Consider the following 25,908-nt stretch of genomic DNA (forward strand, 5'->3'; position numbering starts at 1 on the left):
ACGAAATGGAACCTCCACCGCGTTCCGATTTGACAGAGCCTGGGAACCGAGTGAAGTTAGAGTCGCGGCTCCAGCAAGCGCTGCGTTCCAGAGCCAGCAGCTCTGCTCGGAGAAGCCGTGCTTTCCAGGAATCCGGGGAGACTTGTGATCGCCTCCCAGGTGTCTCCACGAACCCTGTCCGTTTGGTCAACTGAAGTCCCAAAGCTGTTTTGCATTCCGAGAAGCACTGTGGGAGAAAAGTCGGTGCCTGGCTGGATTTTTGTGAGTTTATTTTCCTGGTCATACTGAAAATTGGGCGAGTGCAAACTATATTTGGTCGAAATCTTTGTTTTCCGTGCGGTTGACGTTGTAACCTGGAAAGGAGCACGCGGGGCCTCAGCTCGTGGACTCTGCTGGCCAGGGCAGCGTTGCTGGACTCACATGCTTGCTGTTTTAAGTACTTTCTGCAGGTTTAAAAAGCCTCGTGCGAGTTACTTAATACTTAAAATTTTTTTGAAAATTTAGCTAACTTATTTTGCCGTTTTGAAATAAAATTTGACTAGTGAAGAATTTCAATAAATTAAAATGCTATGTGTCATCCTGTTGTGAACTTAGGGTTAACACATCTTTTAAAGGAAAAAGAATATGTGACCTTGAACCTCTTTTTACCCATTCTCCTTTCCCTATTTTCTACGACCCGAAACAAAAATGTTTACACTTGAGGGTTTGCATTTCCTACTGATGCATTAGAAATACTGTTGACTATGGTGTATGGATGCTGTGATCAAAATGGAGAAAAGCCTAAAATAATAGGTGCCTTGAATTTTACAGTTAGGTTTAAAAAAGGCACTTAAACATGTTGAATTCTTGATTCAGCTTTTATTGTGGTTGATGATATTGTAGCATTTCGCCTTTGCTTGGTGCAGTAGAAGCTTCCACTCCTAGTGGAGCTCTGCGCCCAGGGAGGAGGTGGAGACAGAGTTCAGAGTGCAGACCAGCACTGGTGAGTTTATTATGTAGTGCACACGGTCCAGGAAGACATGATAAAGAAATGAGTATATTTAGACTGGAGGATTCAAGGCCAGCATGATTTAATATTGGAAAATATGTGAATAGACTTATTATGTAGAGAAGAGCAGGCAACTCTGCTTGGTTTCTGATGAGGATAATTAAGAGTGAAAGGGTTTCCTCTAAGGTGAAGACTTAAGTTGGGTCTAGGGAAGGATTTGTGGCCAGCCAGAGAGATTAGTTAAATCAGGAAGTGGTTGCTGAGGAATTCCTGTAGATACTTGCTTCTGGAGTTTTTGTGTTTTGTCCTCCCCTCCCCCACTCCCCCCCCCTCCCCCCGTTTCTCCTCTTTCTAAGATGATTTTAAGTGTGTGCGTCTCTGATCAACTATATATAGTAACTGAAATTTTATACTCTTGGTCTAGAATTTATCCAAGCATTTCTCAAGTGCTAAGTCTTCTCTAAAACAACAAACTCATTCCTAGGGTTTTTGCACCTTCTGCTTAGGTAAACAACTGATGGGTTTCTTTCCAAAACTTGCAGATATGTGTCCTTTGAGACGTTTTCAATTAATTTGCAGATTTGATGTCTCATTCTTGATATTTTTGAATAAAAAATATCTTACACATGATGATAGTCTCTTTTGTTTAGAGTACTAGTATGCATCTTCTCTTTAAATATGCTTGTTTTCCCCTTCTGGATCTTCTGTTATATGATCTTAAATGTAATTGTACTTTATTTGATTTGCTTAACATCTAAGCAAAAGCTAGTGTCCTCGTGGTAGGTGTATGTTAAGTTTTGAGTGTTTAAGCCCTGAAAGCTGCTCCTTAAAAAAGAAGTGTAGGATGATATTCACAACTGACTGTAAGGAAAATAATTACACAGACTCAGGTGCTAATTCTGGAACCTGGAAAGTGCAGCTGCACATTCACACAGAAATTTTTAATGTTATTCAGTTGATTCCAAGGCCAAAGACAGCTTGTGGTGTAGATCACCAGCTCCTGTTAGCAAATAAACATCGGACTTTCAATTTAATATGCCTGCCATTTTCTGAAAGCCCTCCTTCCTATTTTTTACAGATTTGCTTATTATTAAGTATGCCCCTTACTAAATCCCATCCTGATCTGAAATTCCAAGTGTTCCCCCAATAAAACATTGATGGGGAGTAGCTGCAATTCAAAATGCTTGGAACCCACCTAGCCTGTGGGTAAATGGCAGCCATACCTTTAAAGGGTGTGAGGTGGGAACTGGGCAGCCAGAAGGCTTTGATTCTTGGTAAAAGCTGGGTCCCAGCAGTAGCCACCTGCAGGTTCTGGGCTGTCGCACTACACCAAGTGCCACCTGCTACGGAAGGAAGTGCTGTGTGGGTGGAAATGACATCAGAGGAATGCTGCTCATTCTTGGGGAGTTTTGTTTGCACAGAACTTCTCTGTGGCCCCCTGGCTTCTGCCTCCCTCTGTGGTCTGTTCTAGGAGAGAATTTGGAATTCAAGGCAGACATTGGCTCTAACAAGCTAGGAGGGTGTGAAGGTTGGGTTTGCAGTTTTGCAGTGAACATCCTCATAGAGAAAGCATCCAGGAAAGCTCCGGGGCCCTCAGACCTGAGTCCCAGGGAGTGCGGCCCTGCAGGGACCCACTTGGAAGTCTGGTCCTCACCAGAGCTCAGCTTCAGGGCTGTAAGATGAAGACTCAGATTAAATCCACTCCAAGGTGTCTTCTGGTGCTGGGATTCCACAAAATAGATAATTATATATTCTGGCATACTGCAAAGCTAATTTCTATGCTCAAAATATAGCATTTAGTAAGCATGTTGGACAACCCTTCAAACACCATATAGTACAGGGGAGAATAGTAATTCACAGAACAACACAACCACTGATTGGAACTTCTTATGTGCCACACCCTACCATTTGCTCAGCATACTTATCAAAGTACATCTTAGCCACATCCCTAGTACATATTATCACCACCATTTCACAGGTGAGGAGACAGCCTCAGAAAACTGAAGTGCCTTCCTCCAAGTCTCCTGGTGAGAAAGTGGCAGAGCTGGGAATTGGACCTGGGTTCTTGTGTCTCCCAAGTCCATGCTGTTAGACTGAGATTGACTCTACAGAGAAGGGGAATGACTTCTGTCCTTTTGTGAGGGCCAGAGAATAGTTGGGACTGTGAGCTTTCTCTTGTCCAAACCATGGCTGGATTTTGAAGATTGCACAGGATGGAAGGGGCTGGCACGGGGCCGTACAGACAAAAAGCCCATGTATCTACTAAAAGCTGGAAGCTGAAAGAGGCTTCAGCAGCAGCTTACAAATGGCCCCTGAAGTTTGGACTATCCAGGCAGTCAGTATTAGATGAAATTCAGGCTCATAGGAAGGGTTGTCAGAGCAAGTATAATTTCCAAGGAAAAATTTAAGTTAAGACTTGAGAAAATTATCCTCGTGCTTTGAGGTATTGGGTTGACAAAGAGAGCAAGTTCAGAAAGTAGTCTCTTGAGACATTTAGAAATACAATGGCTAAATCATTAGGGAATATGCTGTGAAGAAAAACCCTGAATATCTTGATTATAAGTCTCTGTTTTCACAAGTTTATAATTCACATGTTAAGTTCTACTCTAGGTTGCTCCTAGTGTTTGAGCCTGAGAGGAAAATGCTTTATTAAATTTAAAACAATTGGTTTCCATGCTCAAATTATACAAATTTTTCAAGTAAAAATGCTTCCATGTTGGTGATTATTGTGGTTTTCAAAATTATTTAGCTTTGAATTAAATTTGGGAAAGATTAAATGTGTTAGATATCCAGTAGCTTTCAGTATTTAGAAATACATTTGAAAAGTAGTTTCCTTGAAAATATAGTGATGATTTTTTGGAAACATAAGTCTATTATTATATGCTGAAAACTTGTACCTCTGACCACAAATGGGTAGAAAAAAGTACAGTTACTAACAGGATTTGTTTTCTAAATGATACAGTTAACCCACTTACAATATGAAAGTATAGGTGCATGAATTAATTTGGTTCTACGATTAGAAGAGGGATCTTGCTGAGTGAATTATATTTTAAAATCAGAAACACTATATCCCATGAGAAATCCCAATATGAAAAAGAGAACTGTCTTTAAAAAGAGCATGTGCATTCTCTTTCTCTCTCTTGCTCTCTATCTCTCTTTTACACATACAAACACACGCAAGCACACACACACACAAATACAGGAGGAATATGCACTAATATGTTTTTACTTAGGAGTACGAACTTGAATTAGGATACTTAATTGTTAGGATTCCCTTGTAACAAAGTCAGGACCAGAACACTGGCCTCTGACTGAGAGAACATTGTGTTTCCTATGTCATCTCTGAGATCATTGTATGTTCCATTTTCTAGGTGGCTTGTGAGAAGATATCAAAGATGTTTCAGGTTTACACTTTACTCTTAATTTAATATAAATGGGATAGATATAGGAAAACACATTTATGTATGTGTGTGTATTTGTTAATACTCTTTTAAAAATGTTTTTATTGATTTTAGAGAGAAAGGAAAGGAGAAGGATAGATAGAAACATCAATGAGAGAGAGAGCCCCTTGCACGCCCCATACTGGGGATGGAGCCCGCAATCTGGGCATATGCCCAGACCAGTAATCAAACCCCTGAACTCTTGGTTCATGGGTGGACACTCAACCACTGAGGCACATTGGCAGGACTATTAATGTTCTTTATGACAGCAGCATCCTCAGGGTACCTTTGGTGGTTTGCAGAATGACTGAGTGCTATATATTAGTTAGCCATTCATTGGACTGGAAAGAGGTCAAGTCTTCCCAGGTGTTTCAGGTCAACCTAAAGTTGACCAAATAGTGTAGGTGACTCAGTATCTCTCCTGGAGAACAGGTTACTATTTGAAGTTGCCCTGAATTATAGTCCTCAGATCACTTTAGTCTTTAGATAAAAGAATTAAGACAATAAGCTCCAGAGTTTTATTTTTAAAAAGCAGTATACCCTCTAATTCCCAAGGAATTTATTGAGTAATTTATGACTAAATGGGAAGCTGACAAATGCAACATGGTTTACTTTATTTATGTGTGTGTATATGTACATAATGTGTGCATAGGCATATAATTTCTATTTTACAAAGTGTGGTTTCCCTCTTTGAGTCACAGAATAGTTAAAAACTGTATTCTTCGGCCCTATGTTCAAAATTAGTAGCTAGAAGAATTGAACTAGTTAAGTGATTGGCCTGACTCAGTACTTGTTGCTTTATAATACTATTCAGAGATGCCATTAAATAAATTACATCATTACTTGAGGTAGGAGAGTTTCAGAAATTGTCTAGATAGGAGTCGAAAAATGTCTATAAAGTGCGGCTTAAAAATAATGTGATTGCTTCCATAAGTTAATCCAAAAGCATACTTGCTTCACTCTACACCTTCCACCACTTAGTTAAAACATATCATACTGTATTATAGTCATACCCAGTAATACACCCCATATCACTGCTTGACATATATGCAGAAATAGCAGAATGAATCTTTTTGGTTTGTGTGGGGTTTTTTTTCAATATTTTTATGACTGGTAAGCATAGTATTAGCTGTAAAACCAGAAGTGTGCAAAAGAGAAGCTTTAGATTGTATTAAGTAATGTGCCTCTTAAGGGGTAGTCAGAAGAATCCTAGACCCAGTAGCCTTTGCTGTTCCTAAATGGCCTAGTTATAACCCAGTTATAAAATGGAATTCTGTGCATATGACCAGAGCATGATGTGCATGTTTTACTGGCAAAACTAAACTCACCTTACCCTAGATCTCCTCCCCGAGGTCCCTGCCTCCCAGGTGCCCGAATTAAACCTATTTTAAACGTATCATACCATACTGAAGATGAGAGGTGAGTTTTGAGTGCAGAAATGTATAAACTGACCCTGCATAGTGACCAGAAAATTTGGTCCGGGAATTACCAGTCCAGGCTGTGCACAGCAGTCCCCCTAAATGCCCTGTGCAATCCTTGTAGCAGGCAGCAGAGGGCGCTGTCCCCCAGGTGCCTGCTCTACCCAAAACTGTCAGCTTGGTAGGAGGGCCATTCTTTTTTTTTTTTCCTTTACTGATTAAGGTATTATGTATGTGTTCTTATCCCCCCATTGCCCCCCCACCCCACCCCGCTCGTGCCCTCACCTCCCCTAGTGTCTGTATTCATTGGTAATGCTTATATGCATGCGTACAAGTCCTTTGGTTGATCTCTCCCCCTTCCCCCCACCCTCCCCTGCCTTCCCTCTGAGGTTTGATGGTCTGATCGATGCTTCTCTGTCTCTGGATCTGTTTTTGTTCATCAGTTTATGTTGTTTATTATATTCCACAAATGAGTGAGATCATGTGATATTCATCTTTCTCTGTCTGACTTATTTTGCTTAGCTTAATGCTCTCCAGGTCCATACATGCTGTTGCAAATGGTAGGAGTTCCTTTTTACAGCAGCATAGTATTCCATTGTGTAGATGTACCACAGTTTTCTAATCTACTCATCTGCTGATGGACACTTAGGCTGTTTCCAAATCTTAGCTATTGTAAGGCAGCAAAATCTCAGACATATGCCGAAGCAATATTTTCACCAATACAGCTCCTAGGGCAATGGAAACTAAAGAGAAAATAAACAAATGGGACTACATCAAAATAAAAAGCTTCTGCACAGCAAAAGAAAACATCAACAAAACAATAAGAAAGCCCACTGCATGGAAGAACATGTTTGCCAATGTCATATCTGATAAGGGTTTAATCTCCAACATTTACAGGGAACTCATACAACTTAACAAAAGGAAGATAAGCAATCCAATAAAAAAATGGACAATGGACCTAAATAAATTTTGAAAGAGGACATACAGAAGGCCAAGAGACATATGAAAACATGCTCAAAGTCACTGATCATCCAAGAGATGCAAATCAAAATGACAATGAGGTACCATCTCACACCTGTCAGGATAGCTGTCATCAACAAATCAACAAACGACAAGTGCTGGTGAGGATGTGGAGAAAAAGGAACCCTCATGCAGTGCTGGTTGGAGTGCAGACTGGTGCAGCCACTGTGGAGAACAGTATGGAGATTTTTCAAAAAACTAAAATTGGAACTCCCACTTGACCCAGTGATCCCACTTCCAGGAATATATCCCAAGGAACTAGAAACACCAAGCAGAAAGGATATATGCTCCCCTATGTTCATAGCAGCACAATTTACAATAGGAGGGCCATTCTTTACAGTTCATTCCTGGCTGGACTGCAGTGCATACTTAGATTGATTAATTTGCCTACCTACTCTTTTCTTGGCAGTAAAAATTCAAGTCATGTGTGTGGAGGGAGTTGACATAGAACAGGATTACAGGAGGGAGGTCAAGTGTGTTTTTGTTACCTTTATTATTGTTCTTTTATTGTGAGTTAAAAACAAGGACTGATGATGCAATTTTGTATTTAAACATTCCCCTGGTTTATCCTGTGTAGTTTGTAAGTTCATCTTTTTTCAGCGATGACATAAAAAGTCCCTTGGAAGTTGGTTTACCTATGTATACCAAGATGGCATTTTCTTCACTCAGTGCTAATGGTTTGTAGGGTGGAGGAAACCGCAACTGAGACCTGGGCTCCATTGCTTCTCTTGGTAGAATGTTAGGAGATAGATGTTCAAGTTTACCAAAAAAACTCCCGCCTCAGCATTTGTTGAATTCCAGGTGCTTGGAGGAGGGACATCATTGAACTGAACAGGTCTGGAGCCTATTTTTGTTTTGTTTTCTTTTTTTAACATAGTTTTTTAAACATACAGTTGATTTCAGAGAGGAAGGGAGAAGGAGAGAGAGATAGAAAAATCAATGATGAGAGAGAATGATTGATTGGCTGCCTCCCACATGCCCCCCACTGGGGATCAAGCCCACAACCCGGCACATGTCGTGACCAGGAATCAAACCCAGGACCCTTCAGTCCACAGGCCGATGCTTTATCCATTGAGCCAAACCAGTTAGGTTTTTTAATTCATAGGACTGTATTTATGTTATGTGACATGGATGTTCACATATCAGATTTCATCAACCTCAAATACAAAAGGTAGAGGAGCAACGCCCCAAACCACCTTCTGAGATCTTAGGAGGATGGGGAGAAGCACACTGTGCTGTCCCCAGCCTGCAAATCAAGTAGGCCGTGGGACGATTTGCTAAATGAGCAGGGTTGGTACAGGAGTCAAGGAGAACTGCCTGTGTGTTGCCTCTTTCCCTGCCAGTCCTCCAGCCAATCGTGAGTGATGTCCAGGGGAGTTTGGGAGGAGAAAAGAGGTGCACAGAAGCATGCCAGTCTCACCCTCCCTCTCCCACCCCCCACTGCTGCCAGTGTGTTTTTCCACCAGTGAATTCATGACTCTTATTTTCTTCTTTGTTCCCTCTAAACATGTCTGTGTCAGCCTTGGGCTGCCGGGAGCCGGTCCATCCTTGCTGCTTGACACAGTCGCTGCAGAGAAGAAACATCTGCACAGCATATGTTTCAAGGGACCTGGCATATATAGCATACTGTTCTTAATATGTTTGCTCCCCTTAGTGCTATGTGTTTTAACCAAGGTCACCTCTCTGAGAAAGGTTGTTTCCCCAGGTAGGGATTTTTCCCTGAAGTTAGGGAAGAGATAAAACCCCTTAACTAAGTGCCAGGCGGGTAGTTAATCACTTTAACTACAAACAATCAAGCTTAAGCTACATAATCTTTACTCCCTGGAATGGAGATAAGAAACAACACCCTAACCTTTGGAATAGAAATTGACAGAATTAAAATCAACTGGTATAAATACAGATGTAACAAGACAACAAAAGACAGAACCTAGAAACAGAACCTAGCGAGAGAACCTGGCTGAAGAACCTAGAGACAGAACCTAGAGACAGAACCTAGAGAGAGAACCTGGGGAGAGAACATGGCAAAAGATCCTGGACAGAACCTGGCACCAGAACTTCACTGGAGATCCTAGCCAGAACTTGGCTGGAAATCCAAAGCAGAACTTGACCAGAACTCCCGCTGGAGTTCCAAACAAGAACTTTGCTGGAGTACTTGGCTAGAGATCCTGGCTAGGCTGCTGATCAACTGAACGCTGTCTCCGTGTCATTCCTTCTTTGCCAACTCGGTCCACACCTTTGGGGACCCCTGGACCTGCTGGGGTTGGACCCCAGCATTGGGCTTGGTGTGTCCATGTATATAGCAAGAAAGTAGTGTCACTCTCTCCAAGCTCAGCTTTACTTTGGTTTTTGGGCAACTATTTTAGGTATCTTGTTTTCTTCAGCTATATTTCCAAACCAGAGGATTGCTACATAGGAAAGTTAATTGTTAGATCATCCTTTAATGATAACTGTGCATGGATCATAAGTGTAAAGTCTGATGAATTTTTATAAACTAAATATACCTGTGTAACCAGCTAGATCAAGAAACAACTATTACCAGCATCTCAGAAGTCTTTTAGGTTGCTGTTCCTACAGAGGTAACTGCTATCCTGATTTCTAACAGAATAGATCAGTTTTGTGCCATCTGCTTACATTCAAGTTTAAACAAGATAAGAGTTCAGGCAGAGTTAGCCAGGTATGAAATATAAACTGTGCTATTAAAGTAGAAAAGTTTGACATTTATTCATCATTGGAACTTGCATGCTGTGTGAAGTATGTGAAAACTAAACACAAGAGCTTAGTTTTGCCAATTGTTGGATGCTATAGCTCTTCCTTTCAGTTCACTATAACCACAGGATCAAAAATAAATTTTAAAGCTGCTACATTATGCTGTAAATCTTGAAGACATATTTTAATACATTCCAGTTTATTAAAAAGATAAAGCTGAACATTTTTATATGAAAAAATACACTTTAAAATGAAATTTTCTTTACTAATAAAATTTATTTTCATTTGGCAACTTCTAGCCTCTGCACTGTGTATTTAGAATACTTTAATATTGCAAGTAGATACTATGAGATAGTGGATAATAGTTCTATGAGGTATTTTGCATAATATAGTTGGACTCTCTTAGGAGATGTTTTTAAGAAACTAGCTGGTAGAAAAATTCAGCAGGACATGGAAGATTAAGATCATGTATATTCTTTAGAGTTTGCATCCTCATAGAGAAATTCTACATTGCAATTTGGAAATAATGAATAAATAAAAATCTAAAACCTCAGTCTAGGCTGATAGTATCCTGGTACTTAGAGTGCACTGATCAACTTTGAGGGAGATTTCCATTATACCAGAAACTAAAGTTCAAAGATATATAAAGAAACATTAGGATAATATTTAAAGTTTACTAGAAAGGAAGAGAATACAAAATGAAAATGTGATTTCAAAAGTAAAAAGGATAAGAGACAGATTGCTTTATAAAGGTGCAATGTACTGCCCTGGCCGGGTGGCTCAGTCGGTTAGAGCATCAGCCCATGCACTGAAGGGTCCTTGGGTTCTATTCCTGGTCAGGGCACATACCCAGGCTTTGGGTTTGATGCCCAGTAGGGGTATTTACAGAAGGCAACTGATTGATGTTTCTCTTTCACATCAATGTTTCTCCCTCCCTCCCTCCCTCCCTTCCCTCCTTCTTCTTCTTCTTCTTCTTCTTCTTCTTCTTCTTCTTCTTCTTCTTCTTCTTCTTCTTCTTCTTCTTCTTTCTCTCTCTCTCTCTCTCTCTCTCTCTCTCTCTCTCTCTCTCCCCAATTAAAAAAATATCCTCAGGTGAGGGTTAAAAATCAATCTAATGTACTCAGGTTATTTGTATAAATTCAGGATTTTCCTAAAGCCAAAGAAATTGGCTGAAACCCAAAGCCAGATGGCAGTGGAATCAGTTGATGTGGAGCTGCGTGCTTGCAGCCACAGTTCAAGTTCACCCACAGCATGGGGAGTTTTATGATTCAGTTTCTGTGTCCTGACAAGGAAGCTGTGTCTCTTACCTGCTCCTGAGATGTGGCTGTTCTCACATGCCCTTGCCATGTGCTGTGTAAATGACTTGAAAATGTGTTTATGCTTCCTGTGTCCATCCAGAGTCTCTTCCCTGATGGAGACGATGAGATTCACAGTTCCTTCAGGGCAGTGTGTTTCCTGGGTTTCAGCTGCTAGTGTTGATCATATTCTTCACAAAAAAGATGGAGGGAAGCCATGCATTGTTAGAAACCAGAGGGACATTTTACACTAGAAATTCATTTTATAGATGTCTCCACCTACTCTTATCCATCTCCTGCACCTCCACCCATCCTCCATATTGGCAGACAGTCATCTTCCCAAGCCCTAAGCTTGGTCATCTGACATCTCTCCTTGGATGCTCCAGTCTCCCTCCAGCACACATGGGACACAGTCTGGAAGTCTTAGAGAAACATGGGCCTCTGCACTGGGCACCAGCTTATTGTCTCCACTTTCCTTTCTTTTTTCTGCCATATTAGGCTGAATCTAAGGAAGAATCTGGTTCTTTTCCCCTCTGTCAGTAAGCTCCCTTCCCCCTCAAGTACACACACACACACACACACATGCGTGCGTCTGTGCTAAAGTGTCCCCTCCATTGTTGGACTGTTTGCTTCTTTCTCACCACCACTTCACTCTAAGTAGCGATCATTTGAAAACAGGACTCTCTAAAGACCAGGCGGACCATTCTGTACCTACATCATCTTTAGAATTGTAGTGAATCACTTTGGAGGTCCTTGGATATCCTCATGGATTTTTTATAACGTTGATGGGATGCTGTAGGAACTTAGCTCTTCTTTATATCAATTCGCCTGTGATAAAATAGGCTGCACAGTTTAACTCTGACTCCCCAACAGCCAGGACAGAAAGTCCTCACTTGATGTTGTCCATACTTCCAGTGACTTTAAGTGCTTAAAGTCATAGAACCTATCAAGTCAAAGTTGAATGATTCAGCCTTATAATTCTTATGCCATTTGTGAATCTCACAGAAAAAAACCTGAAATTCACATTTATTGTCACAATTATTACAAATGTGGTTGGGCATCATTGTTTATATCTGAAAACATTCAGAACTGAGGGACATATGTGTAATTGACAAGTAATTAGTAAATGAATTGGGTAGGTGCAGTCCAGGGAGAGTTTATAAAAGCACTTTGGGATTCATAGATGAATCAAATTCCAACAATTGGAGCTGCATCCGTGATCCACACCTGATATGATAATAAGGACTCTCCGCAGGGGATGGCTTAGCAGTGCTTTGCTGTGCTCCACTGTTTTCTGCCTGCCCACGAATCATCTATGAATAGATATTAAAATTTGGAAAGGTGCTTCTAGACCTGGGAGAGTATAATATATCAGTTCTCTAGGAAGAATGATAAGTGCAGTGCCTCCACCCTGAGTTCAGTCCAACAGGTGCAGGTGGGGCAGCTCACACGCACCTTAGTTGAAGGCCTAGGGGAGGCGTCATGACTTCAACGTGGGTATCTACTGTGTGGCTGTGACTTCCTGCCAGTGTCCCCAGCAGGAGACAGCTGCCAGGGCTGAGGTGCACCTCCCAAGGACAAATTGTCAGCTTGTATTTGGGATCATCAGTTAGGTGGAACTTTGAGTATTTTCAAAGTATCTTCCCGGATTTACATCCTCTTGAGGGCTAAGTGCTGTGCTTCCCTCGCTGTGATCTAAGAGAGTTTGCTTTTAAAATTTGTGGGCTCCCTAAAGGTCGAGTTACAGATAGGGGCATGCCTGAGATGAGTCAGTTAATTAAAGGGTCTGTTTCCATTGCTCTGAACCAATAGTAGAATAAAATTTTTAAAATGTTACCAGTGGTTGGAGTTATGGACCTTCAGTGATTCTCAGTGGTAAATAGAACATTGCAGGAATTGAACGAAAACACACGGAGTTCAAATATATATAGCATTTGAATAAACAATTTTATTGCTCTATTTCCATAAGCATAAGATCCCAGGGACAGCTTGATAGTAAAGAGACAACCTAAGTGTAGATTTCTTCTCCCCCATGGAAATAATTTTAAGTCACATTCATATTCAGGTTGAGTGGATTTTGATGACTTAGTGTGTTGGCTGTTCCCAGTTGTGCTGCCAACAGTGGCACTCCAGTGTTCTCCTGTCTGTGGGTAATCTCTACACCAGCACCGACTCTCATCTGTCCCTGGGTTCACACACCAGGCAGAGCAAGCTCTCTAGGTCAGAAAACTCGGTCTACTGTGCCAAGTAGGGTCCCAGGGCATCGGGATTGATGGTACTTAAGGTAATATATTGCATTTTGAAAATTATTTCATTTTTCTTAATGACTTAAGATCTCTGTATGCCTCAAGCCCTTCAAATGTCCTTATGAGTCCTGCTATGCCAGCTTAATCAGGCGTGCATTGCCAGTGGGTTTCTCTGTACTTTTTAATTATGTTGTTGTCCTGGACAAGGTTTTTGATAACTGGATGTGGTTAGAAAATTCGATTACTGTGCTTTGGAATTCTGGTGCCAGCCAGGGAGGCATGACCCTGCAATAAAACCAACCCACCAACTTATGCTGTACTTTTCAGAAAAGCTCATAATTATCGGATGTTGGAACTGGTTTCAAATGGATGCCAAGCTTTTGGGAGGGGGCAAACTTGGCCTGGACCTGCAGGAATGGGGTTGGTGTTCTGCTTGCTTATTTATTTGCTCTTATTTTCTTTGACTGCTTTAGACTCTTTGAAGGTTTACTCTCAGGCAGTGAGCTTTTAAGTAAACAATTTGGTGACTTACTAGAAACTGGTCATAAATAAGGATCTAACAAGAAATCTTGTGTTTACCTTGTTTGCATATCATGAATGTCTGAAGTAATTGGACACTTTAACATTTCAGATCCTCTTGGTGAATTACTATTAAACATTCAGTTTACACACCCAAATGATTGTCTTTATTCTTCTTTTGTAGAGAAAAGCCTGTTCTTGATGCTCTGGGAAGGGAAGACTAGCACCCTTCAGGGTGTAAGCATAATGCCTCCAACTCTCCCCTCCAAAAGCAGGTGGGGAAGACCCACTCTGTGGTGGTCAGAAGAGTTCCTCATCCTAACTGTGGCTGAGTACAGTGACCCCAGGTGACAACCTGTACAGAGCTGGCTCTCCCTTTGAACTCGGGGGACTGTCATTTTTACACCACCACCCTCTCACTGGCTATTTTGTCATCCCAGGTCCCTGTGTTGGTTGGCTAGGTAACAATGGGACATGGCTCAACACAGAGGTCTGCCTGAGTATAATCTTCACAAATGAGTAAATAAAGGAAATCTGTCTCCCAGGCTCCAAGGTCAGGCACCTCTGGCTGTGGCCCTTGGATCCCCCATCCCTGAGTGTGGCGTGCACCTCAGTGTCAGTCAAGTTCATGAGAAGGGCTTAAAACCAAGCAAAGTCATTTTTACACCCCCCACCCCGGGTTCTGGAAGGGCCTGATGCACGACTTTGAGGACCCCACTTTTGCCCAGAAAGCCGAGGACCAGGAGTGAGATCTTCCCATCTTTGTTTGGAGGGAGAGTTGAAGGCATGATGCAGAGCCCTGGAGGAGGGGAGTCTGCACTTTGTAACTGCCAGGCACTCCCCTACCTGACCTAGGAAAGAGGATAGGGGCCCTCCTCCCCCGATCTCCACAGGCATCCTGGGACAGGTAGAGTTCCCCTGAGTTCAAAGGGCAGTTGTTGTTTGGGGGCTTCTGGAGGGAAAGATGAAATGATGTTTTCTGTTTGCTGGAGGAAATTAATAGCGGAGTCCAAGTTCGGATTTTCCTGGACTATCCGAGTACAAGAGTAAAGCTCTGTCTGGAGGGAAGCTGCCAAGGTCCAGATGCCAGTGCCCCTGCTCACTAGCTGCACCTGGGGAAGGTGCCCTTCCAGGTGGCTCCTTTTATTGAGTGTGGAGCTCCTCCCGGGGACCGCCTCCGTGCTTCGTGTATCTCCTGGGGTACCTATCTTGTACTGTGAATACTCTGGTTACCACCACTAAGTCCTCTCCAATCCCTCTTCCCAAATTCTCAGCCATAAACTACATGGACGCAGAAATTTATAGAAGAAAGGAACATTCTGACATGAGAAATTTTCTTCTTAAAAACGGAAGCAAGTTGGCTCATTATAATTGTCACTTAAGCCCCCAAACTCTACATTGATGCTAGATTGATGGCAATTTTTTCTAAGATTGGATTTTCTCCTCGCTTTGCCTCAGCTTCCACTCTGCCATCTCTTCCTCTGACACAGGTAGGTGTGTGATGGTTAACAGCAAGCGTTGTTGAAGCACTGCTCCAGGCTTTCGGGACAGTTATCTCTGCTCTGGGACTGTACACAGATAGTTTACTATGGCAGATTCTAAAAAGTTATGACCTATGAAAAGTTTGTTTTCAGTGTAACTGAGGTCGGAATTGGGCATTTAATCTGAAATCCATGTGGTGTGGAGTTGCACAGTAGATGAACACTCTGTACACTGTAGAGAGAGCCTGAGAAGAGACCTGGGCCTGGAGCTTGCGGACAAGTCTTGGATTCCACACCCTCCACTGTGGGGATTTGTGTGAATTATTCTCCCCCACACACACTACTTTTTTTAAATTAAGACTTTTAAAGCAATTTTAGGTTCACAGCAAAATATACAGAGGTTTCCCATATACCCTCTGCCCCCACACATGCACAACCTCCCCCACTAACAACTTGCCTACTTGTTTACCTTGGGATTCACATGGTGTTACATAGTCTCTGGGTGTGGACAAATGTATGATGACTATATCCATCATTGTAGTGTCAGACAGAGTATTTTCATTGCCCTAAACATCCTCTGTGCTCACCTATTCATCCTCCCTCCAAACCTCCCACAACCACTGATCTTTTACTGTCTCCATAGTTTTGCCTTTTCAGAATGTCGTAGAGTTGGAATCACGCAGTATGTAGTGTTTTAGGATTGGCTTCTTTTACTTAGTGATATGCATTTAAGGTTCCTCCATGTCTTTTCATGGTTTGCTAGCTCATTTCTGTTTAGCACTGAATAATATTCCATTCTCTTGATTTAATCTCTTGATGTACCCCAGTTTATTTCTGCACCCATCTACCTAAGGACATTTTTACAGTAACGAATAAAGCTGCTCTAAATATCTGTGTGCAGGCTTTTGTGTGGACATGAGTTTTCCACTCCTTTGGATGAATATTAAGGAGTATAACTGCTGGGTTATAGTATGTTTAGTTTTGTAAGAAACTGGCAAACTGTTTTCCGAAGTGGCTGCAGGATTGCATTCCCACCAGCAGGGGTCGCCATTGGTGCTATCCCTGTTCTGAATTTCCGGTCATTCTAATAGGTGTGTGGTGATGCCTCATTGGTTGTTTTCATTTGCAATATCCTGATGTGGAGCTCCTTTCTATGTGCTCATTTGCCGCCCATATATCACCTTTGATGAGGTGTCTGTTAAGGTCTTTGGCCATTTTTCAATAAGATTGTTTTCTTCTTGTTGAGTTTTAACAGTTCTTTGTTTTCTTCTTGTTGAGTTTTAAGAGTTCTTTGTACATTTTTTGTAACAGTCCTTTACCAGATGTTTCTTTTGCAAATATTTTCTTCCACTCTGTGGCTTGTCTTCTCATTCTCCTGACAGTGTCTTTCAGAGAGCAGAAGTTTTTGTTTTAATGAAGTCCAGCTTATCAGTTATTTCTTTCATGGCTCATGCCTTCGGTGTTGTATCTAGAAGGCTTCACATACCCAAAATTATCCAGGTTTTCTCCTATGTTATCTTTGTTAAACATAAATTTTAACTTCCAGGGATGAGAGTCTTTTTAAAAGGAAGGGTTTATTAGGACATTGCTAGCGAGAATATGCTGCCAGCCCCCGGCACCTTGTTTAGGTGGAAAGACGAGTGTGTTTCTGTCCAGGGGTGCAGAGATGTGTGATACATCAAGCAGGGGAGAAGCCGCTGTAAGTTGTTCAGAAAGAAGTTATATTGTCTCTAGGTGAAGGGGAAGCGGGGTCTGCGATAGGTGCAGTCTGCAAGGAAGAGCGTGTGCTCCTGTGGATTGGGGGTAGGCGGGGTCTGCGATAGGTGCAGTCTGCAAGGAAGAGCGTGTGCTCCTGTGGATTGGGGGGAAGCGGGGTCTGCGATAGGTGCAGTCTGCAAGGAAGAGCGTGTGCTCCTGTGGATTGGGGGTAGGCGGGGTCTGCGATAGGTGCAGTCTGCAAGGAAGAGCGTGTGCTCCTGTGGATTGGGGGGAAGCGGGGTCTGTGATAGGTGCAGTCTGCAAGGAAGAGCATGTGCTCCTGTGGATTGGGGGTAGGCGGGGTCTGCGATAGGTGCAGTCTGCAAGGAAGAGCGTGTGCTCCTGTGGATGGGGGGTAGGCGGGGTCTGCGATAGGTGCAGTCTGCAAGGAAGAGCGTGTGCTCCTGTGGATTGGGGGTAGGCAACAGTCTGGACAGTCCTTGTGCAAGCAAGAAGCCGAGGCTCCTGGTCATACTCTTTAGATAATCATGGAAGTAGCACCTGGAAGATAATACAAAGTTCCAGCAGAACACAGGAATGTGAGGCCTCTGGTCAGCTGGCCCACAGGCTCGCTGCTCCGTCTCTTCCTCTCCAGCGGGTGCCATTTAATTTAGAACATCTCAAAAGTTTTTCTCGACATCTTCCAGGAGTTTTAATAGTTTTGCATTTTACATTTAGGTCTATGATTCTTTTCTACTTTTTGTTCTAACAAAATAGGACAAAGTTAACCCTATTCTAAGGTTTCAGTTTCCTCCTCTGTAAAATGAGAGTAAGTGATTTGGTTATTTTCTGACAGACAATATTTTACATGCTAACCAGCACATCTGCACTGGGCTTGAGGGTGGCATTTGTACCTGTGATTATTGGAACACAATACAACAGTCAAAAGAAATGGAGTTGCTGCATGTCTAGCAATTTTTTTGGCCCTTCCTTGGAGCAGTCCTTGTATTGTTTGTTTGCTATCACCAATCTTCTTCTGTAATATCTTATTGTTTGAAGTGACTGATGGTTGATGTAACTTACCCAGACAGTGGTTCGGGGGTCCTGAGTATGCAGAGGGGTTGTGGGATGAAATGTCCTGACTTTGAGTCCTCTTTCAGACTCAAGTACACACAGTTTTGTTCTGCTGCTTCTAGTCCACATCTGGTGGTCAACAGAACAAGCCCTCTTTGAAAGGGAGTGCCTGCTTATCTTCCACGCCTCGAGTTATCTGTCCCTCTTCCTTCCTGCCAGCCCTTCCTTTCACAGGTCACACCTGCCTCTGGGTATTGAGGTAGTTAAGTTTTGGAGAAAGAAGCTGAAAAACTTTCAATTCACATAAAACTTGCCACTGATTTGTTTTTATTAAGGATCTTAGAAATGACTAAGCCATGGTGTCTCTAAAATTGTAGGCTTTGCTGAGATGCTGTAGGGTAACAGAGTTATATGTTCCTGACACAATGAATACGTGCCCAGTGAATGGAGAAAATACAGCTTAAATGATTAAGAGAACACAAAACAAAACAAAACAAAACAAAAAGCCAAGGGGAATAAACAGTCAATGAATAGTCAGGTGCAGATTGCTAACAACAGAATAATGACAAGGTTGTTCTGAAACTGCCTGAACCCCACTGCATTTAATGGGAGCTGAGTCAGACCACATGGCAGCAATGGCTCTTTGTGCTCAGCCTGGGCTCCAGGCTGACTCTGCCACAACAAGCTGTGTGACACCCAGCACTGGCTGGGGGACCCCAGGCAGAGTTACAGTGCAGGCCCCTTGTTCTAAAAGCAAGAATAAAAATACCCTTAATGGTACTAAACAAAACACTCTTCCTTCCCTTTCTTTTCTCTCTTGACTTGTGATGGTATTTTCAATGTTGTCCTAAGAAAAGAAAATATAAGACTTGAATAATCATAGCCATGGTTGTCTCTAAATTATAGGTTTTGCTGAGATGCATTTCACCCCTCATATTTATATTGTGCATTGCTGGTGTAAGTGCAGATATAAGAGCATTACACTCCTATGAGGACTCCCTGAAATCACTTGATATGGACTTTGTAACTGGCCACACCTGTGTGTTCTGTTCCTCCAGAACAGTGGAGCCAGGCCTCCAGCTAAGCCCATGCATGCACACATTCCACAAGCACTCAGTCTTCATCTTCTGATAAGGAGGAGGAACTCTCCTTCTATGTCATCATTTCAGCACCTGTGGATGGCTAAACAGGGAAATAAAAAAGGACACCATAAGAATCCTTGGTTAAGTGTGTTTCTGAGAACACCATTGCCTTTTTTTTTCTTCAGAAGTAATTTCTGGTTCCAACATAAAGCACGGCCCGTGGGTGCTGTCAGATCTCCTCCTGAGCTGCAGAGGAACGTATTCCTAGGGTCTCACTCAGACGCCTGCTGACCCCCAGGCGTGTGGGCTCGCTGGGACTCTGCTCACAAAATGTCACCAGTACTGTGGCTCAATGAGGATGAGGCATCAAGGAGTGCAGGCCATCTTACTGCACACGTTACACGCATCTGCTCTGTTCACCCACATGCTTCATTGTTCCATCTTCCCATAGGACTTCACTTACAACACAAAGTCAGACTGACAAGAGAACATCAAACCATGTGGCCCTTCTGATTTGGGCCCTGTGGACCATGTAAGTCACATGCCCATGAAGCTGGCCCTAGTGATGTTTAATGGGTTCTTACCTCGAGGAGCCTCTGCTTCCTCATCATTGCATTGAGGCAACACTATCACCAGACTCACAGGTTGTTCTTACGTTTAAATGAATCCCTGTTTATAGTCCACGTAGCACCACACAGTCTTTACTAAAATGCCATTCCTACACTTCTACTATTGAGCAAGTCCTCAGACAGGATGCCTCCGTTGTCTCAAAGGCAACCTAATGCAGGTGCAAGCCAGAGCCATTAGATATCAATTCTAGAATTGAGCAGGGTGCAAAACAAGTTGTGTCACAACATATCTTATTATCTCTTTGAAATGATTCTGTGCCTGTACAAATGAGTAAGCAGATAAAATAGGATGCCTTAAGGGCTTTGAAGAGCAAAGTGGTTTCATAAAGATGTAAGACATCCATTCACTTCCATACCTCTCTCCTTACAGCCAGCTTACTGTCCTCTGTGCTTCAGTTTCCTCCTGTGAAAGCAGGAGTGTCAGATGTCTGACACAGGTACTAGAAATTGTCACATCATAGTACAGTGTCTTGTAGCTAGAATGTACCTAAGATAAAAACAAAGACATATAAAACATATGTAATAAGAACAGGATGGAAAGAAGAGCTGTAATAAATGTTTCATCATTGCCATTTGTGTTGGCTAGGTGTTGGCAGTGTACTAAGCTCTACAGACCTTTCTCTCTGGGGTAGGCAGTTAGACAGACATGAGCAGAGCCACGACGATGGGCCAGGAACAGAAGGTCACCAGGGCAGACAGCTCTGGGTGCTCAGCAAAGGACAATCAATTGCAGGGTTGGACCTTGCCTCCAAGGTGACCTTTCCTCCCCTAGCATAACACTGGTCATGCAGTTTAGACCCCCTGACCTTTCCTAGAGATAACATCTAGGCCTCAGTTGTGTTTCAGCTCCCGGCCCAGAAAAGCAACAACTGGACAAGTGACTCCACAGCTGACCTCAGGACCAGCTGCATTGAATAATGATCCCTGCTCTGGCACCAACCAATCAGTGGAGACCCCGACTCTGAAAGAACACACCTGGAAAGTTGCTGAAGAATATTGAGATCTTCCTCTGGGACCTCACCTAAAATCTCCACCCTTAAAACCCTTAGGATGGAGGACCCAGCATGCTCTCCCTCCCAGGAGCACTCCCATACCTTTCTCTGGCCCCTCTCCCTCCCCTCAGGCACATCACCTTTACCTTCCTCACTTCTAAGATCCAAGGGCCCTTCCTTTGCCTCTATAACTTATTTCCTGAGCTCATTTCTTCTATAAATTACTTCTTCTACCTCTGTGATTTTCTAAATAAATGTTCTCTTATAGTTTGGGTCTTGGCTCTGAATTCATTCGTAGCCAGAAGTCAAGTACCAAGGTTGCTGAACCCAGGTCCAGTCTGACCCCTAGTACCCTCCTGCCGCCACCATCTCCAAGGCCAAGGCTGCTGTCCAGCAGGACCAATGCACACGTGCACTATACAGACATGTGCTGTTTTGTTTTCATATTTTACCTTGTAGGAATTCTCAGCATCTACTTTCTCATCTGTTCCAAAAGTCCTGGAAGTAAACCCCCTTGTCCAGGCTGAGAAACCTTAGGCCCTGGGAGTATTCTCTCTTGTAGGCAACATTTTCGTGGTGGGGTGAGGTACAGTGTGTGCTGGAGCTGGCTTGTAAGTTTCCAGGACTTTTGTGAGACAATTATTAAATTGTATTAAAAATAAAGGTAGTAAATTCTCGAGACTCATCACTTTGTAATTATTTCATCACGTTTTCCTGTGCTTGCTGCCTCAGGTTGCCTCCACATACTGTCTGTGTGGTGGTGGGCTTCTGTGCATCTCTTCCCATCTGTGTTCTGTGGTAGCTAGAATGGGCCAAGGTGGAACTGTTTACATCGTGGAAATGGGCAGAGGCTAAAAAGCAGGACTCCTTCCCCACACCCTTTCCTGAAAGCCAGTTGTAAAACATTTATCAGCACAGGACTGAGCAGGAATGAAATTTCATGCAAAAGATCCTGTTGGAAGATTTGTTACAAGCTGTGGCTATTGTAGACTATTAGAGAACCCATTAGAATGTATGAAAAAGGAAAACAAGACGAAGGGCATGAGCATTCCTTAACATCTGTGGCTGGCAATATATTAATTGGCTTTCATATAGCGGTCAATTAAAACCCTCTTAAAGGCTGGAAGAGCTGCGTGATATTACCTCCGTCTTGCATTTGAAACTGATCTGTGGTTTAATAACTCGCTCACTTTGCCACAGCTAATAAATGAAGAAACTTATGTTTCTTAAGTATTTGAAGGTAGGTGTTTGTGACTTGATTCCTTATTGTTTTCCCAATGAATACATTTTGCAAAGGAAATAGCGTTCAATGATATGGTAAGATTTTTTTAGGTATAAGTAATGCTATATTTTTTTCATTCATTTTTTTGTACATCAAGCACATAAAGTCAAATATATGCCAACCACTGGTCATTCAAAGGTTCTACCCGAGGAAGAAGTAGGTTTGTATGCAGTGCTGGGGCAGCCCAGGAAATGGCCAGGAATGTCAGAGAAGGATGTCTAAGCTGGCTTTTAAAAAGGGACAGCTCCTTTCAGTGTTGAGAAAGCAGCCTGGCAGAGGCTCATCGATGTGTGCTTGGTGCTGTGTGCAGTCTCAGAGCTTGTGCTGTGGTGGAGGTGACAGGACTTCATGGATTATGCTCAAACAGGCGTCTGTGGGTGGTCTGGTGCCGGGGCTGACCAGCAGACCCTGAGGGGCAGATGAATAGATTACTCTGACATGTTTCTGTGAAAGAGAAGGCCAAGGGACTGTTTGGCTTTAGAAATCAAAACAACCTCGATTGCCTGCCTTGTTAGGCTTTTATTGTAACAACAGCTTGAACTAAAATTAACCTCTAGATACAGTCAGCAGGATAAGTATCCTTGAGAAAGCACATGCTTCTACAAGGTTGGGTTTGAAGACTAAACATAGAGATTCCAGTAAAACACCCAGAGGATCGGACTTTTTAGAAAAGTCAAGGCAGGGGCTGCCACCTTCAGCAAGGCCCCCTAAGAGGCCCCCGACCTTCCGAGAATCCTCCTTACAGACTTTCCAACCAAGTCCCGTGCTTCCCCACAGTCTGGGAATGCCTGCCATGCTCCCACCTGACACACATGGTCTCTTTGGCTTCCCTGGCTCAGCAGCAGCCTTCCAAGCAGGGAAGCTTCTGCCATCAGGCTCCTGGGCCTTCCGCCCCTCCACCACCACCACCCCCCCCCCCTGCCCCCCGGTTCTGCACAGCAAGCCTGGGATAGACCCGGGAAGTTTTATGTCATTATGACATCTCTAAAGACTCGAGGCAGCACCGGGGCCACACTGGAAATGTTCTTGTTCTGTAGTTTCTGTTCTGTCTTCACCATGAAAAGAAAGGACACTATAATAATAGTAGCTATTCCTAGCTTTATTCCATTTTATACCCAGTCTCTATCCACCCCCTCAATCGCCCTGTGAGATGTTCAGAGCAGCTGATTATTTTATATATTTTACACTTGAGAGAACTGAGGATGGCAGAGGTTAATTACCAGGACCCAGCACTAGCACATAATGGACCCAGACTCTTCGAATTTGCCTGTGTATTTTCTGTGGGTGCACAGTGCCCATAGGGAGAACTGCCCCCATGTCCAGGATGCCACCTCATGGTGATCTGTTCTGGGACCAACTCAGAAACATTGTGCCTTAAAAAGAGGACCACCAATGCCCCCTAAGTTACTTTCAACTTCTTTGAAATGACTACACACTTTACAATGTAGTAATTTTATTTTTAAGGCTTCCCACTCTCAATTTCTGCAGAGTTCTGTTCAGCTACAGAACTTTAAAATACTTTAGAAGTAAAACCCATGATCCGATCTATTTAGTATCATTAGCTTACAAGGAGGGCATTGCCAGGAGACTGGCTTTCTATAGGCTTTCAGTATTCAGTCTCTTTCCGTCACTTAATGAAGAGAACAAGACAGAATGAGAGAGGGAGTCCAGCCGGGAAGCCTGTCTTCTCCTTCTGTGTCCATCTCTGACTACTTCATACCCACGGGTAACACACGTTCTTTCCCCAGACTGTGGGCTCCTCGCTAGTCTATTCCAGCTTTTGTTAGGGCTCCTGAGTCGCCAGGATGGAGGGAGGAAATATCACCACTGATTTCATGTTCTTTGGCTTTTCTGAGACAAATAAAATAGCACATTTCCATTGTGAGCATTGAAGGCATGATTCCAGCACTGTATTCATTTATTTGGGGTTAGGAAAGAGAAATGTATTTTACCCATCAAGTTAGTTAGATAAAATAGTTCCATTTTTTGTTCTCTCAAGAGTTGATTCCCTTTTCCCAACTGCCAAGCATCTAGAAATGTGTTTTTCTTATATAACCTGCCTCTGGGTCAAAAACACATAATAACACATAATAAAATTACATTTGTCTCAGCACATGCTTCTCAGTTGTTTTCCCTCAGAACTGATATCTTGGTTCGTTGTAGAATTGGGACTAAAAGTTTTACTAAAAGGAGTAGGGCATCCGGTATCAGAAATGCTCTCTAGCCCACAGTGCAGTGTAAACACGCAGCAGCCATTCATGGCTCAACTTGGACTCGGTTCTGAGAGAGCAGGACATCTTTCAGAATGTATTCTTTTCTGTTCATTTCAAAGTAATAACTACACTGCTCAGAAATGAATTCCAGATATAGATTTTTTAATCAAACTCCTCTGACATTTTAAATAATTTGAAACTGATGAATTTAGTATTTCTGAGATAAAGATGATAAATATTTTCTTTTTCCAAAGTGCAGTCTGGAGAGCATGTGTTTGCACTGTAGTTAAAGTTGTGCTCAGTCAGTGTAGTATAACTGCTGCAAACATTTGTGGAGCAAAGGAAAGAAAGCCTTTATTTAAATTTTCCAGGAGCAGAAATAAAATAAGCAAATGCATACTGGATTGAGAGACAAAATAAAGATGAGTGCTGTTTTATTACTGTGGTGCAGTGCTGTTAGCACCTCATTTAAACTGCATGTAATATATGGTGTAATCACTAATAATTTTATGTCAGAGTATGTACCTTATAAGAGATTTTTGTTGAGTGAATAAATGTTGGATCAGTGATTTTTTTCTGCTACAGAACTTTTGTTTACTCAGCATGGAAATTAGATACAGATACTCTAATTGTAATACTATTTACATGAGTAAGAAATATAAATAAATGAACATCAATTTCATTTAATAATAAAGTATTATTGGCTAACACCGGTACCGTGAAGACAACCCTAGCAGATATTTCCACTAAGTTTTAGAATAATGGAAGAAGACTGTTGTATTGTCCCTTCAATTCCAACCATCGAGCACAGTGCTATGTTTTATTTGCTTGCATGTGTGTGCGTGTGTTTGTGCATTTCCATCAAGGGTAGGTGAGTGTCAGAGCCAGCAGCAAGAGCACCACACAGCTCTGCTGGTCTGCCTGGCTCTGAGTCTGGGCAGAGCTTGGCAGAGGGTCTTGGGAGACAGAGAAGGAGATAGAGAAGTTGTAGGTGTACATAAGAATGAGTCTTTATTGCAGAAGCCAGTGGCCATATAGCCATCAGACAAGAACAGTCCTCACAGCAAAGCCCATACAGGCCAGCAGCCAGACAGCAGCTGGTGAACGTATATCTTTCCCATAATGCAGCATCAGTCTCTGTACCCACTGCTAATATCTGAGCAGCCACACGCTGCCTCCTAGACTCACCACCTCACATCATAGTGGTACCTGAGCTCTCCAGTTCAGCAGCTTCTCCTGTCTCTCCTGCTCAGCTGCTCTCTCTAGCAGACTTCTTCACACACTCCATCCTAGCTGCTCTATCTCCATACTCCAGCAGACTTCTTCTCCAGCCTCAGCCTACTCCACTAACTAGCTGGGCAGTAACCTACTTTTACACTATTTAGACGAGGCTTTGTGCCAACAGAGACATCGATCATATTTGCTACAGAAGGGCACAGTGTACCATGTGTCCTTGCACCTGTTCATGGTATCTTGGCCTGATGAGGATTTCCAGGCTCAGAGTCCTTGAACATTCCATTTAGGCAAATACCCAGAGCGGCCTTTGGTTATTCTGGTGTATTGATAACAAGACCTCTGTGCTCCCACCGTCCTTGACTATCCAGGGACCTGACATGGTTCCCACAGTGGCATCTTTTTTTATTTTTATATATTTTTATTGATTTCAGAGAAGAAGGGAGAGGAAGAGAGAGAGAGGGGAACATCAATGATGAGAAAGAATCATTGATCAGCTGCCTCCTGCACGCCCCACACTGGGATTGAGCAGGCAACCAAGGCATGTGCCCAGACCCAGAATCAAACTGTGACCTCCTGGTTCATAGGTCGA

General features: G+C 42.7%; 1 protein-coding gene across 1 annotated transcript in view; it reads left to right on the forward strand.

Moving 5' to 3' along the window:
- The first annotated feature begins 211 nt into the window (after positions 1–211).
- The window catches only part of ST6GAL2 (ST6 beta-galactoside alpha-2,6-sialyltransferase 2), a 96,150-nt gene continuing 70,453 nt past the window's right edge, over positions 212–25,908 (forward strand). Inside the window, exon 1 of the mRNA XM_070405841.1 lies at positions 212–261. The gene's annotated coding sequence lies outside the window, so the exon portion shown is untranslated. The remainder of the gene's footprint in view (positions 262–25,908) is intronic.

The sequence above is a fragment of the Myotis yumanensis genome, unplaced genomic scaffold, assembly GCF_028538775.1.
Source record: "Myotis yumanensis isolate MYYU_CA2020_CCGP unplaced genomic scaffold, mMyoYum1.0.hap1 SCAF_2, whole genome shotgun sequence".
NCBI lineage: Eukaryota > Metazoa > Chordata > Mammalia > Chiroptera > Vespertilionidae > Myotis > Myotis yumanensis.